The sequence below is a fragment of the Lontra canadensis genome, unplaced genomic scaffold (genome assembly GCF_010015895.1).
Source record: "Lontra canadensis isolate GAN:19392208 unplaced genomic scaffold, GSC_riverotter_1.0 scaffold114, whole genome shotgun sequence".
In the NCBI taxonomy this organism is placed as follows: Eukaryota; Metazoa; Chordata; class Mammalia; order Carnivora; family Mustelidae; genus Lontra; species Lontra canadensis.
In genome coordinates this window covers 949,361-962,101 of record NW_022631108.1, presented here as the reverse complement: position 1 = coordinate 962,101, position 12,741 = coordinate 949,361, and positions in this window count along the sequence as shown.

The following is a 12,741-nucleotide window of genomic DNA, read 5'->3' as shown; positions in this document are numbered from 1 at the left end:
CTGATTTAAAAACTGAGACACAAAGAAATTAAGTAACTTGCCCTTTGTCAGACAGCTAGTAAGGATCAGAACTAGGGTTCAAATCTAGGCAGTCTGACTCCAGAACTCAGTTTCTTAATTTGCTATGATATCCTGCTGAACCATTTTCTACCTTCAAAATAAGGAGTAAAAGTGAAGGTTTTTTCAATGATTTATTTGTTTATTTTACAAAACAGGTTTAAATAACTATATGCTTAATTTTTTAAATACATGAACACAAGTACCATGAAATAAAGCCTATGATTTTATTTGGAAAAACATCTTAAGAATATTGTATACTATCCTAGAATATTAAATTTGAAGGACTTTAGTGTTTATAATTTCTAATATCTATATAATACTCTGTGGCATTACCATGCCACAGTCTTTACATACATTCCTTTGGTTTCTAATAGTCCTTTGAAAATACATCAGCTATTCAAGCTCATTTTCATTATACATTTGGTGTTTTTATTTTGTTTAGCCAATAGAGTTTCAGCATTCAAAAACTAATGTCAAATATTAAGGCAATGCTTTGTATTTTATTCTCCAGAATAAACATAAATGGTTTTGTATATTCATATCAGACCATAAACTTGTTTACAAGTTTATGGTCTGATAAATCTCCTGGCTTTCACTTTAATAATATGATTTTTCACTTTTAATTGACTTTTAAATGGTCTTTTGAGATAATTAAATACATACCTCAATATCTAACTTTACTATTCCTTTAGTAACTACAACAGCAAAAAATTTAGAAACTTTGAAGGTGATATTGGACTTCAGAGCAATGTAAATTTGTGGGCCTTTTTCAGTAAGCACCACTGCACCAGAGGTAGGAAAAGAAGCACACTTATTTTATTCTTCATATGCACAACCTGGGTTAGAATGCCTTTGTCTGATACTAAAGGAGCAAAATTGGGGAGAGCTTGGGAAGATAGCAGAGTAAGAGGATCCTAAGTTCACATGCTCCCATGAATACAAGTAAATAACAGCCATATCATTGCAATTAACCCAGAAAGCAATCCCAAACTGGCAGAACAGATTCTCCACACCTAACTGTAGAGAGAAGGTCACATCAAAAATGGTAATAGAGGCAAAGACCCATTTGGTAACCAAACATCTGGTGAGACTAACTACAAATGGGAGGTGTACCATAATTTCAAAGAAGGGAGAGGAACATCCCCCAAGCCAGGGACCCCAGACATGAGGAACCTGTAATGGGAAGACAAGTCCACGTAACATTTGGCTTTGTAAACAAGTGGGACTTAACTTCATGAGTTGTTACAATCAGTGGGGCTTGACTTCAGGTACTTTAAAAATCACCAGGCTCAGCTCTGGGAAAGCTGGAAGGAAGAAAATGAATCCCTACCCTTAAAGAAACAACATAATAAACAACTCTGGCAAGATAGAACATAGAAGCAGCTGGTTGCTGGTTGAAAACACCTGGGTATATGAAAAAGTGATTTATTTACTAAGCTGAGAACATTCACTGGGGGTGGGAGCAAGGATCTTTAGGAGATTTATCCAAGAACAAAAAAGCTGGCAGGCACCATTTCTGTAACCCACCCTCCAACCATGATACCCAGATACCTGCAGGAACCAGCATAAACAGTTCCCACATAGCTTACTAACACCAAGATCATCCCACCTATGGTCTCCTACAGACTTGCCCCATCCAACCAAACCCACTTGGCAGGAGTTCCTCCAAAGTAGCTGTGGCCAGTTTTCATCCAATAAGCCCCAGAGGTAACTAGCACTACTCCAAAGTGATACCTGCGTGTCCTGGAAAAAGAGGAAGATAACATCCCACACCAGTTCAACTACACCCCCAGTAGTGGTCTGAGCAGACATCTGAACTGACTGTTGGCCCTGCCACAAAAAAAAAAAAAAAAAAAAACCTCACAGAAGGAAGCATAAGGAGAGAACACTGTAGTTCAAAGTCACTGAAAACTCACCAGATCTACTGAGGCAAACATGTGGTCTGACAGCAGGACCTGCCCACCAAGAAAATCCTCTCAGGAGACAACACAGCAATAGCACCCTACAGTTCAATGCAACCTAAGCCTCAGCAAATGGCTGAGGGAAGACTTCTGGTATGATGCAAATATAAGACCAAGGTGCCCCAGACTGGCCCCTTAAACCATGGGAAAAACCATGTTTGCAACAGCACAAAGAGCCATTGCAGCTGAGTGGACTGAAGGCAAACACAACTTAAACAAAGAGTAGTGCACATGCAACACACATAGAAGACAACACTGAAGCACCTGGTTCTGGTGAACAGGGAAACTACAGGGCACTACAGGACCTCTTCTTCCCAAGGCCAATAGTTTCAAGATCTGAAGACATAGCTGATTTTCTAACCATAGAAACAAACAGAAAGTAGATAAAATGAGGAAATAGAAGAATATGTCCCAAATGAGAGAAAATGAAAAAAAAATAAAAAACACAGCCAAAAAGCTAAATGAAACAGAGATAAACAATATACCTGATAGAGAATTCAAAATAATGGTCATAAAGATACTAACTGGACTTGAGAAAAGAGTAAAGGATCTCAGCAAGACATTCAACAGAGATAGAAAATATTAAAAAAAAACAATCAGAGATGAAGAATAACAGAAATTAACAATATATTAGAGAGAATGTATAATAGACTAGAAAATGCAAAGAATGGATCAGTGAGAAGGAAGACAGAATAATGGAAAGCAATAAAACTGGACAGCAAAAAAACAAAATAATAAATTAAAATAGGTTAAGGTAAGTCAGTGAAATCAATCATAATAACATTTGCATTATAGACATACCAGAAAAGGAAGAGTGAGAAAAGGGGGCAGAAAATTTATTTGAAGAAATGATAGCCAAAAAGTTCCTTAATCTGAGAAGGAAAACAGACATCCAGATGCAGGAGGATCAGAGAGCCCCCAACAAAATCAATCTAAGGAGGACCACACAAAGATACATAGTAATTAAAATGGCAAAAGTAAACATTGGGGTACAGATGGCCCTTCTTTTCACTACATCTGTATCTTTGGGGTAAATACCCAGTAGTGCAATTGCAGGGTCATAGGGAAGTTCTATTTTTAATTTCTTGAGGAATCTCCACACTGTTCTCCAAAGAGGCTACACCAACTTGCATTCCCACCAACAGTGTAAAAGGGTTCCCCTTTCTCCACATCCCCTCCAACACATGTTGTTTCCTGTCTTGCTAATTTTGGCCATTCTAACTGGTGTAAGGTGATATCTCAATGTGGTTTTAATTTGAATCTCCCTGTTGGCTAGTGATGATGAACATTCTTTCATGTGTCTGATAGCCATTTGTATGTCTTCATTGGAGAAGTGTCTGTTCATATCTTCTGCCCATTTTTTGATATGATTATCTGTTTTGTGTGTGTTGAGTTTGAGGAGTTCTTTATAGATCCTGGATATCAACCTTTTGTCTATACTGTCATTTGCAAATATCATCTCCCATTCCATGGGTTGCCTCTTTGTTTTGTTGACTGTTTCCTTTGCTGTGCAGAAGATTTTGATTTTGATGAAGTCCCAAAAGTTTATTTTCGCTTTTGTTTCCTTTGCCTTTGGAGACATATCTTGAAAGAAGTTGCTGTGGCTGATATCAAAGAGATTACTGCCTATGTTCTCCTCTAGGATTCTGATGGATTCCTGTCAATGGCCACGGTTGCCAAACTGTGGAAAGAACCAAGATGCCCTTCAACGGACGAATGGATAAGGAAGACATGGTCCATATACACTATGGAGTATTATGCTTCCATCAGAAAGGATGAATACCCAACTTTTGTAGCAACATGGACGGGACTGGAAGAGATTATGCTGAGTGAAATGAGTCAAGCAGAGAGAGTCAGTTATCATATGGTTTCACTTATTTGTGGAACATAACAAATAGCATGGAAGACATGGAGTTAGGAGAAGGGAGTTGGGGGAAATTGGAAGGGGAGGTGAACCATGAGAGACTATGGACTCTGAAAAACAATCTGAAGGGTTTGAAGAGGTGGGGGAGTGGGAGGTTGGGGGAACCAGGTGGTGGGTATTAGAGAAGGCACGGATTGCATGGAGCACTGGGTGTGGTACAAAAACAATGAATACTGTTATGTTGAAAATAAATTTAAAAAATGATTTAAAAAATGGCAAAAGTAGCGATAAAGAGAGAATTTTAAAAGCAGCAAGAGAAAACAGTTACATACAAAGGAAATCCCATAAGGCTATTAGCTAATTTTTTTAGCAGAAAATTTGCAGGCCAGAAAGGAGTGTCATGATATATTCAAAGCACTGAAAGGAAAAAACCTGCAACCAAGAATATGCTATCCAACAAAGCTATCATTCAGAATAGAAGGAGAGATAGTTTCCCAGATGAACAAAAATTAAAGGAGTTTATCACCACTAAACTAGTCTTACAAAAAAATTTAAAGATAATTCTTTAAGTGGAAAATAAAGACCATAATCAAGAGGAAGAAAATTGGGAAAGTAAAAAATTTCACAGTACATACCAGTATAATAAAAATAGTAGATTAATCAATTATAAAACCAGAGTAGACATCAAAGCACAAAAGCAGCAAAATAAATCATATCTATCAAAATAACTGAAGGGCTTTACAATATAAAAGGATGTAAAGTACATCACTGGGGGGCAGTAAAAAAATTTAGTGCTTTTAGAATGGGTTGAAACTTAATTGACCATCAAAATAAAATAGACTGCTATATGCATAAGATGTTACATATCAACCTAATGGTAACCACAAATCAAAACTTGTAATAGAAATACAAAAAAAGAAAAGAAAAGAAATGTGAAAGAAATCATATCACTAAAGAAAGCCATTAAACCACAAGGGAAGAGAACAAGACATGAGTGGAACAGAGCACTACAAACCAATCATAAAACAAGTAACAAAATGGCAATAAGTACATACCTCTCAATAATTACTTTGAATGTAAATGCCTTAAATGTTCCAATCAAAAGTCATAGGGTGACTGAATGGGTAAAAGAAAGCATAGGCAATAATCACTTTGAAATCAGCCATAGAAACATTTTTTTTCTAGATATGTCTCCTCTGTCAGAGGAATCAAATTCAAGATTAAACTACTGGAACTATACCAAAATAAAAAGCTTTTCAACATCAAAGAAAACCATTAACAAAGCAAAACCTCAATCTGCTGAATAGAAGATGACACATATAAATGATGGATCCAATAACAGGTTACTATCCAAAATATAAAAAGAACTTATAGAACTCAACACCAAAAAAAAAAAAAAAAAAGAATCCAATTTAAAAATGGGCAGAAGAATTTGCAATGTCATGGATGGAGCTAGGGTGTATTATGCTAAGTGAAACAAGCAAGTCAGAAAAAAGACAAATAACATGATTTCATTCCTACATGGAACTTAAGAAATAAAACTGAGGAACCTAGGGGAAGGGAGGAAAAAAGAGAGGAGGCAAACCATAAGAGACTCCTAACTCTAGAGAACAAACTGAGGGTTGATGGAGAGGAGGTGGGTGGGGAATGAGCTGAGTAGGTGATGGGTATTAAGAAAGGAACTTTTGATGAACACCAGATGTTATATACACTAAACACTACTTCCAAAACCAATATTATACTACATGTTAACTAACTAGAATTTAAATTAAAACTTTAAACAAACAAACAAAAATAGAAGGTCCTTCCACTACTTGTCTGAATTATACTTATGAAGAATCTTGGAGAATAAAGAGAATATTTATAAATCAATATAAATAATAAATAAATTTAAATAAATTAATGTTATTTTTTTAATGGAGAAAACTTAAAAAGAATTTTTCTTTTTTAAGGATTTATTTATTCATTTTAGAGAGAGAGTGTGTGCACATGAATTGGGGGAAGGCAGAGGGAAAGAATTTCAAGCAGACTCTCACTGAGCGTGGCGCCCGTGCAGTACTCAATACCACAACCCCAAGATCATGAACTGAACTGAATGAAATCAAGCTCAACCAACTGAGCCACCCACATGCCCCTAAAAAGACATTTTTCTCAAGAGGACTTAGGTGGCCAACACACATGAAAAGATGCTCAGCATCACTAACCATCAGAGAAATGCAAATCAAAACCACAATGGGATATCACCTCACACCTTTCAGAGTGGATAAAATCAAAACCACAAGAAATAACAAATGTTGGTGAGGATGTGGAGAAAAGGGAACCCTCATAAACTATTGGTGGCAATATAAACTGGTGTAGCTCCTATGGAAAATAGTATGGAGGTTCCTCAAAAACTTAAAAATAGAATAACTGTATGATCCAGTAATTCCACTACTGGGAATTTACCCAAAGTAGAAAAAAAACACTCAAAAAGATGAATGCACACCTAATGCTTATTGCAAAAATATTTATAATAGCCACGATACAGAAGAAATCCAAGTGTCCATCCATAAATGAATGAAGAATATTGTACAGTATAATGATTCAACAATTATATGCATTACACAGTGCTCATCAAGAAAAGTGTCCTCTTAAGCCCCATCACTTACCTCATTCATCGCCCCACACAACACCACCTGTTTGTTCTCTACAGTAAAGGGTCTGTTTCTTGACTTTACTCTTTTTTTTCCTTTGTTCGTTTGTTTTGCTTTCATTCTTTATTGTAGATGACTGATATTCCATTGAAAATACACATGATATCTTCCTTATCCATTCATCTATTGATAGATATGGGCTGCTTCCACAATTTTGCTATTGTAAAAAATGCTGCAATAAATATAGGGGAGCATGTATACTTTCAAATTCATGTTTTGTATTCTTTGGATAAATATCCAGTAGTGCAATTACTGGATCATATGGTAATTCTATTTTTAAATATTTGAGGTACCTTCATACCATTTTGCATAGTAGCTATACCAGTTTGCATTCCCACCAATAGTACACAAGTGTTCCTTTTTCTCTACATCCTCACCAACAGTTGCTGTTTCTTGTGTTGTTGATTTTAACAATTTTGATATGTGTGAGACGATATCTCATTGTAGTTTTTATTTAAATTTCCCTGATGATAAGTGATGTTGAGCATGTTTTCATGTATCTATTCACCATCTACATGCCTCTTTGGAGAAATCTCTGTTCATATCTCCTACCCATTTTTTAATTTGATTATGTATGTTGAGTTGTATACATTCTTTATATACTTTGGATATTAACTCCTTATTGAATATGTCATTTGAAAATAATTTCTCCAATTCAGTAGATTGTTTTTTAGTTTTACTGTTTATTTTGCTCTCTCAAAACTTTATTTTGATGTACCCCAGATAGCTTATTTTTGCTTTTGTTTCCCTTGCCTCCAGGAAACATATCTAAAAAATTATTGCTACAACCGATGTCACAGAAATTACTTCCTGTGCTCTCTACTAGAATTCTTATGGTTTCAGGTCTTATATTTTATACAATGAAATATTAATCAACCATAACAAAGAATGAAATCTTGTCACTTGCAACAACTTGGATGGATTTAAATGGTATAATGCTAAGTGAAATAAGTCAGTCAAAGAAAGACAAATACCATATGATGTCACTCATTTGTGGAATTTAAGAAACAAAGCAAACAGAAGAGACAAAAAAGACTTAAATATAGAAAACTATTCGTGGTTGGCAGAAAGGAGTTGGGTGGAAAGAGGAGTGAAATAGGGGGATGAGACTAAGAGTGCACTTATGGTGATGAGCACAAGTAATATATAGAACTCTTGAGTCATTACATAGCACACGAAAACTAATATAACATTGTGTGTTGATTATACATGAATAAAAAATTAAAATTTAAAAAATTAATTATTTTAATTTAAAAAATTGCAAAATGTTTCTGAGATGCAAAATTCAAGACATTTTTTTGATTGACCTAGAACTCTGCTACCCCAAATAAATTAGAAGACAAATTCTAACTCCTCATTCATCTGTTTATTTCTACTCTTTTCTCTGAACTGTATAAATTCCTTCATATAATCCGTTCCATGAAAACTCTACCAAATCACAAGTACATACTTCTAGTCTAAATTACAAAAGCACAATTAACTTTTATCAAACAGATTTACATAAAACACTTCCTCAATTGACATTTAAATTTGTATCCCCAAGCACCTGATCTTTATTGCTTTTCTTATGAAGCTAGTTTCTCGACTTAAATGTTTTACATGTCACTATCACTATATTTGAAGTATAACACAACTAAATTATCCAATAGAAAACTGTCCTTTTGGCAAAGAAAGTTATATTACTAACTATCTAAAATAGAAAAATAAATGTTTCCTATTGCCAATGTCATTGCATTATAGGCAGACAAAAATAACCATTTTAATTCTTCCTGAATACCCATAATACTTTTATTTTGGTGTGCTGGATTTTTTTTTCTGGTCCTACCTTGAAAGATTAATGGTCTCTTATAACCACAGACAGCATTAAAATTAAAGATTAGGGGGAACAGATAAGATAGCAGAGGAATAGGAGGAGGCTGAGCTTGTTTCACCCCTGGAAGACAGCTAGATAATTATCAGATTGTTCTGAACATCCAAGAAGTCAATCAGAGATTTGAGATAACAAAAACTGCAGGTCTATAAGTAGAAAAGCAACCACCTTATGGAAGATAGGAGGTGCACTTGGGGGAGACACAGCTGTGGATATGGTGGTTGGGAGGGAGCCTGTTTATGGAGGCTACTGCAAAGTATTAGAAGTGGTGGAGTGCAAAATCTGAACTTTTCAGTTCACTGCTGTGGGGGATGTGCTTGGCAGAAAAGTGTTAAGGTGGCAAAAAGGGACAGAATCCCAGTAGTAAAACCATGGTCTGAGGATCTCTGGGTCACAGAAGAACAGGTGGTGCCAAAGTGCTGCACTATTCCCACATATAGGAGCTGGGAATCCAGCAGAGAGCAGTTGGTCTTGGTGCTGGCTTTCCATTATGAACTGCAAACTGACTGGTAGTCATGAGACCTGGAATGGGCCTACAAACAAGGCAAAATTCCCCTGGAGAGGGACAGTGCTGGACCCCACCACAGGCATCCCTGAGATTTACAGTTTTGAAACTAGGTCACATGTCTGAGATTAAAAGGCTCAGACATGGGCAGGGTTCAGATGGAAACCGGGGACACAATATGGTGATTGGTTTCTTTTCTGTGAGGCCTCACTGAAGAGTAGGGGGTGTGAACATTCACCTTCCAGGCTAGTGAGCTCAGCACAGCCATTTTCATCCCATCCATCAGTGCTGAAAGCCCTCAGGGTACAAAACAGCGCCACCTAGTGAAGGCCAAGCTGCATACATCAAGCCCCATTCACCTGCTCACTGGAGAATTTTCCACTGAATCAAGTCAGCCTGAAAATCAGCTCAGCAGGCTCCTCCCCCAGAAGACCAGCACAAACAACTAGCTCACACCGAGTTTTTTGATCATAGGGTGATGCAAAGCTTCAGCTCTAGGGGAAATAGGCTCAAGCTTCCTTTTAAGTTTTGTGTTTATTTATTTTATTATTATTCATTTATTTATTTCATTATTCATTCATTTATTTTCTTATATCTTCTAATTCCTTTTTAAATTTTTCATTATTAATGTTAAAATTTATATATAAATTTTCATATTTTTTTCTCTACATACATTTTACTATATTTCATTTTATTTATTTTTTTTAATTTATCCTCTTTTAACAAGCACACAAAAACACAATCGAATTTGTTTTTTCTTGTTTTGTGCTTTTGTTTTCCTCGGTTTTTTGTTTGTTTTTCTTCATTTTCTTTGCTTTTTGCTTTGTTTTTTGTTTGTTTGTTTTTTGGTGGGCTTTTTTTTTTTTTCTTTCTTCTTTCCTTTTCTGGACAAAAAGATGGAGGAATTTACCCTCGAGAAACAACACAAGACAGAACTCATGGGCAAGGATTCAATCAATACAGATATACATAAGATGTCTGAACTAGAATTTGAAACAAAAATTGTAAGGATTCTAGCTGGCTTCAAAAAAAGTATAGAAGACACTAGAAAATCCCTTACTGCAGAGATAAAAGAGCTAAAACCTAGAGGGTCAAAATTAAAAATGTTATATTGAGATGTAGTCCCAAGTAGAGGCCATAAAAATGAGGATACATGAAGCAGAGGAGTGGATCAGTGATGTAGAATTTAAAATTATGTACAATAATAAAGCTGAAATGAAGAGGGAAAGAAAGGTAATGGACCATGAAGGTAGACTTAGGGAACACAGAGTCTTATTAAAATGTAATAACATCTTGGGGCACCTGGGTGGCTCAGTGGGTTAGGCCTTTGCCTTTAGCTCAGGTCATGATCTCAGGGTCCTGGGATCAAGCCCCGCATCAGGCTCTCTGCTCAGTGGGGAACCTGCTTCTCCCTCTCTCTCTACCTGCCTCTCTGTCTACTTGTGATTTCTCTCTCTGTCAAATAAATAAATAAAATCTTTTTTAAATGTAATAACATCTTATCCATAGGCATCCCAGAAGATGAAGAGAGAGGTAAAGAGGCAGAAGATTTATTTGACAATTCATAGCTGAAAATTTCTTGAATTTGGGGAAGGACACAGACATGAAAATCCAAGAAGCACAGAAAACTTCCATTAAATTCAACAAAAGTGGACCATCACCAAGTCATATCATAGTCAAATTCACAAAAACACAGCCAAGGAATTAATCCTGAAAACAGCAAGAGGAAAAAGGTCCTTAAACTACAAGGAAGGGCAGATTAGACTCACAGAGACATGGCAGGTCAGAGAGGATGGAAGGAAATATTCAATTTGCTGAATGGGAAAAAAATATGCAGCCAAGAATTCTTTATCCAACAAGGCTATCATTCAGAATAGAAGGAGACAGTTTCTCAGGCAAACAAAAACTAAAGGAGTTCATGACCACTAAACTGGACCTGCAAGAAATTTTAAAGGGACACTTTGAAGGCAGAGAAAAAGACCAAAGCAACAAAGACTAGAAAGGATGAGAGAACATCACCAGAAACACCAACTTCACAGGTAACAAAATGACACTAAGTTCGTGTCTTTCAATAATCATTTTGAACTTAAATGAACAAAATGCTCCAATCAAAATACATAGGGTTTTATGCATAGAATGCATAAAAAAACCAAGATTCATCTTTATGCTGCTTACAAGAGACTCATTTTAGACCTAAAGATGCCTTCAGATTGAAAGTGAGGTGATTGAGAATTATCTATCATGGTAAAAGACATCAAAAGAAAGCCAGGGTAGTCATACTTATATCACACAACCTAGATTTAAAACAAAGATTGTAACAAGAGATGATGAAGGACACTATATCATAATTAAGGGGTCTATCAAGATCTAATAATTATAAATATTTAAAGAAGAGTTAATACCTACTTTTCTCAAACTGTTCCAAAAAAAAGAAAAAGAAAATAGAAATGGAAGGAAGATACTGAAACTCATTCATGAAGCCAGCATTACCTTGATTCCAAAACTAGACAAGTAATCTACTAAAAAAGATAATTATTGGCCAATATCCCTGTTGAACGCAGAGGCATAAATTCTCAATAAAATACTAGCAAATCAAATTCAACAGTACATTAAAAGAACTATTCACCACAATCAAGTGGGATTTTCCTAGGCTGCAGGGGTGGTCCAGTATTTGGAAATCAATCATTATGATACACCATATTAATAAAAGAAAGGATGAGAAACATACAATCCTCTCAATAGATGCAGAAAAAGAATTTGACAAAATATAGCATCCTTTCCTGATAAAAACACTCAACAAAGTAGGCCGGAGAGGATGGATGGAAATGTTATAATGTACTAATGTACAATGTAGGGATAGAAGGAACATACCTCAATAACGTAAAGACCATATATGAAAGATGAACAGCTAATATCCTCATCAATGGGGAGAAACCCCACAGTCAAGAACAAGATAAATATGTCCATTCTCACCACAACTATTTAACATAGTACTAGAAGTCTTAGTCTCAGCAATCAGAAAAGAAAAATAAATAAAAGGCATCCAAATTTGGCAAGGAAGAAGTCAAAATATTCATTATTTGCAGATGGCCTGATACACAATGTGGAAAACCAAAAACCTACACTGAAAAATTGTTAGAACTCATGTATGAATTCAGCAAAGTCATGGGATATAAAATCAATGTGCAGAAATCAGTTACATTTCTATACACCAATAATGAAACAGCAAAAAAAAAAAAAGAAATCAAGGGATTGATCCCATTTACAATTGCACAAAAATCTTTAGGATACCTAGAAGTAAATCTAACTAATGAAGTAAAAGATCTGTACTCTGCAAACTGTAGAACACACAGGAAAGAGATTGAAGAAGATACCAAAAAATGAAAAGTATTCCATGCTCATGGGTTGGAAGAACAAGCATTGTTATAATGTCAATACTACCCAAAGAAGTCTACACATTTAATGCAATCCCCATCAAACACCACCAGAAATTTTCACATAGATAAATCAAACAATCCTAAAATTTTTATGGAACCACAAAAGGCCCCAAATAGCCAAAGCAATTCTAGAAAAGCAAAACAAAACTGGAGGCATCACAATTCTAGATTTCAAGCTATATTATAAAACTGTAGTCATCAAGACAATATGGTACTGGTATAAATACAGACACATGGATCAATATAACAGAATAGAGAACCCAGAAATGGACCCATAACTCCATGGTCAACTAAACTTTGGCAAAGCAGAAAAGAATATCCAATGGAAAAAAAAAAACAATCTCTTTAGCA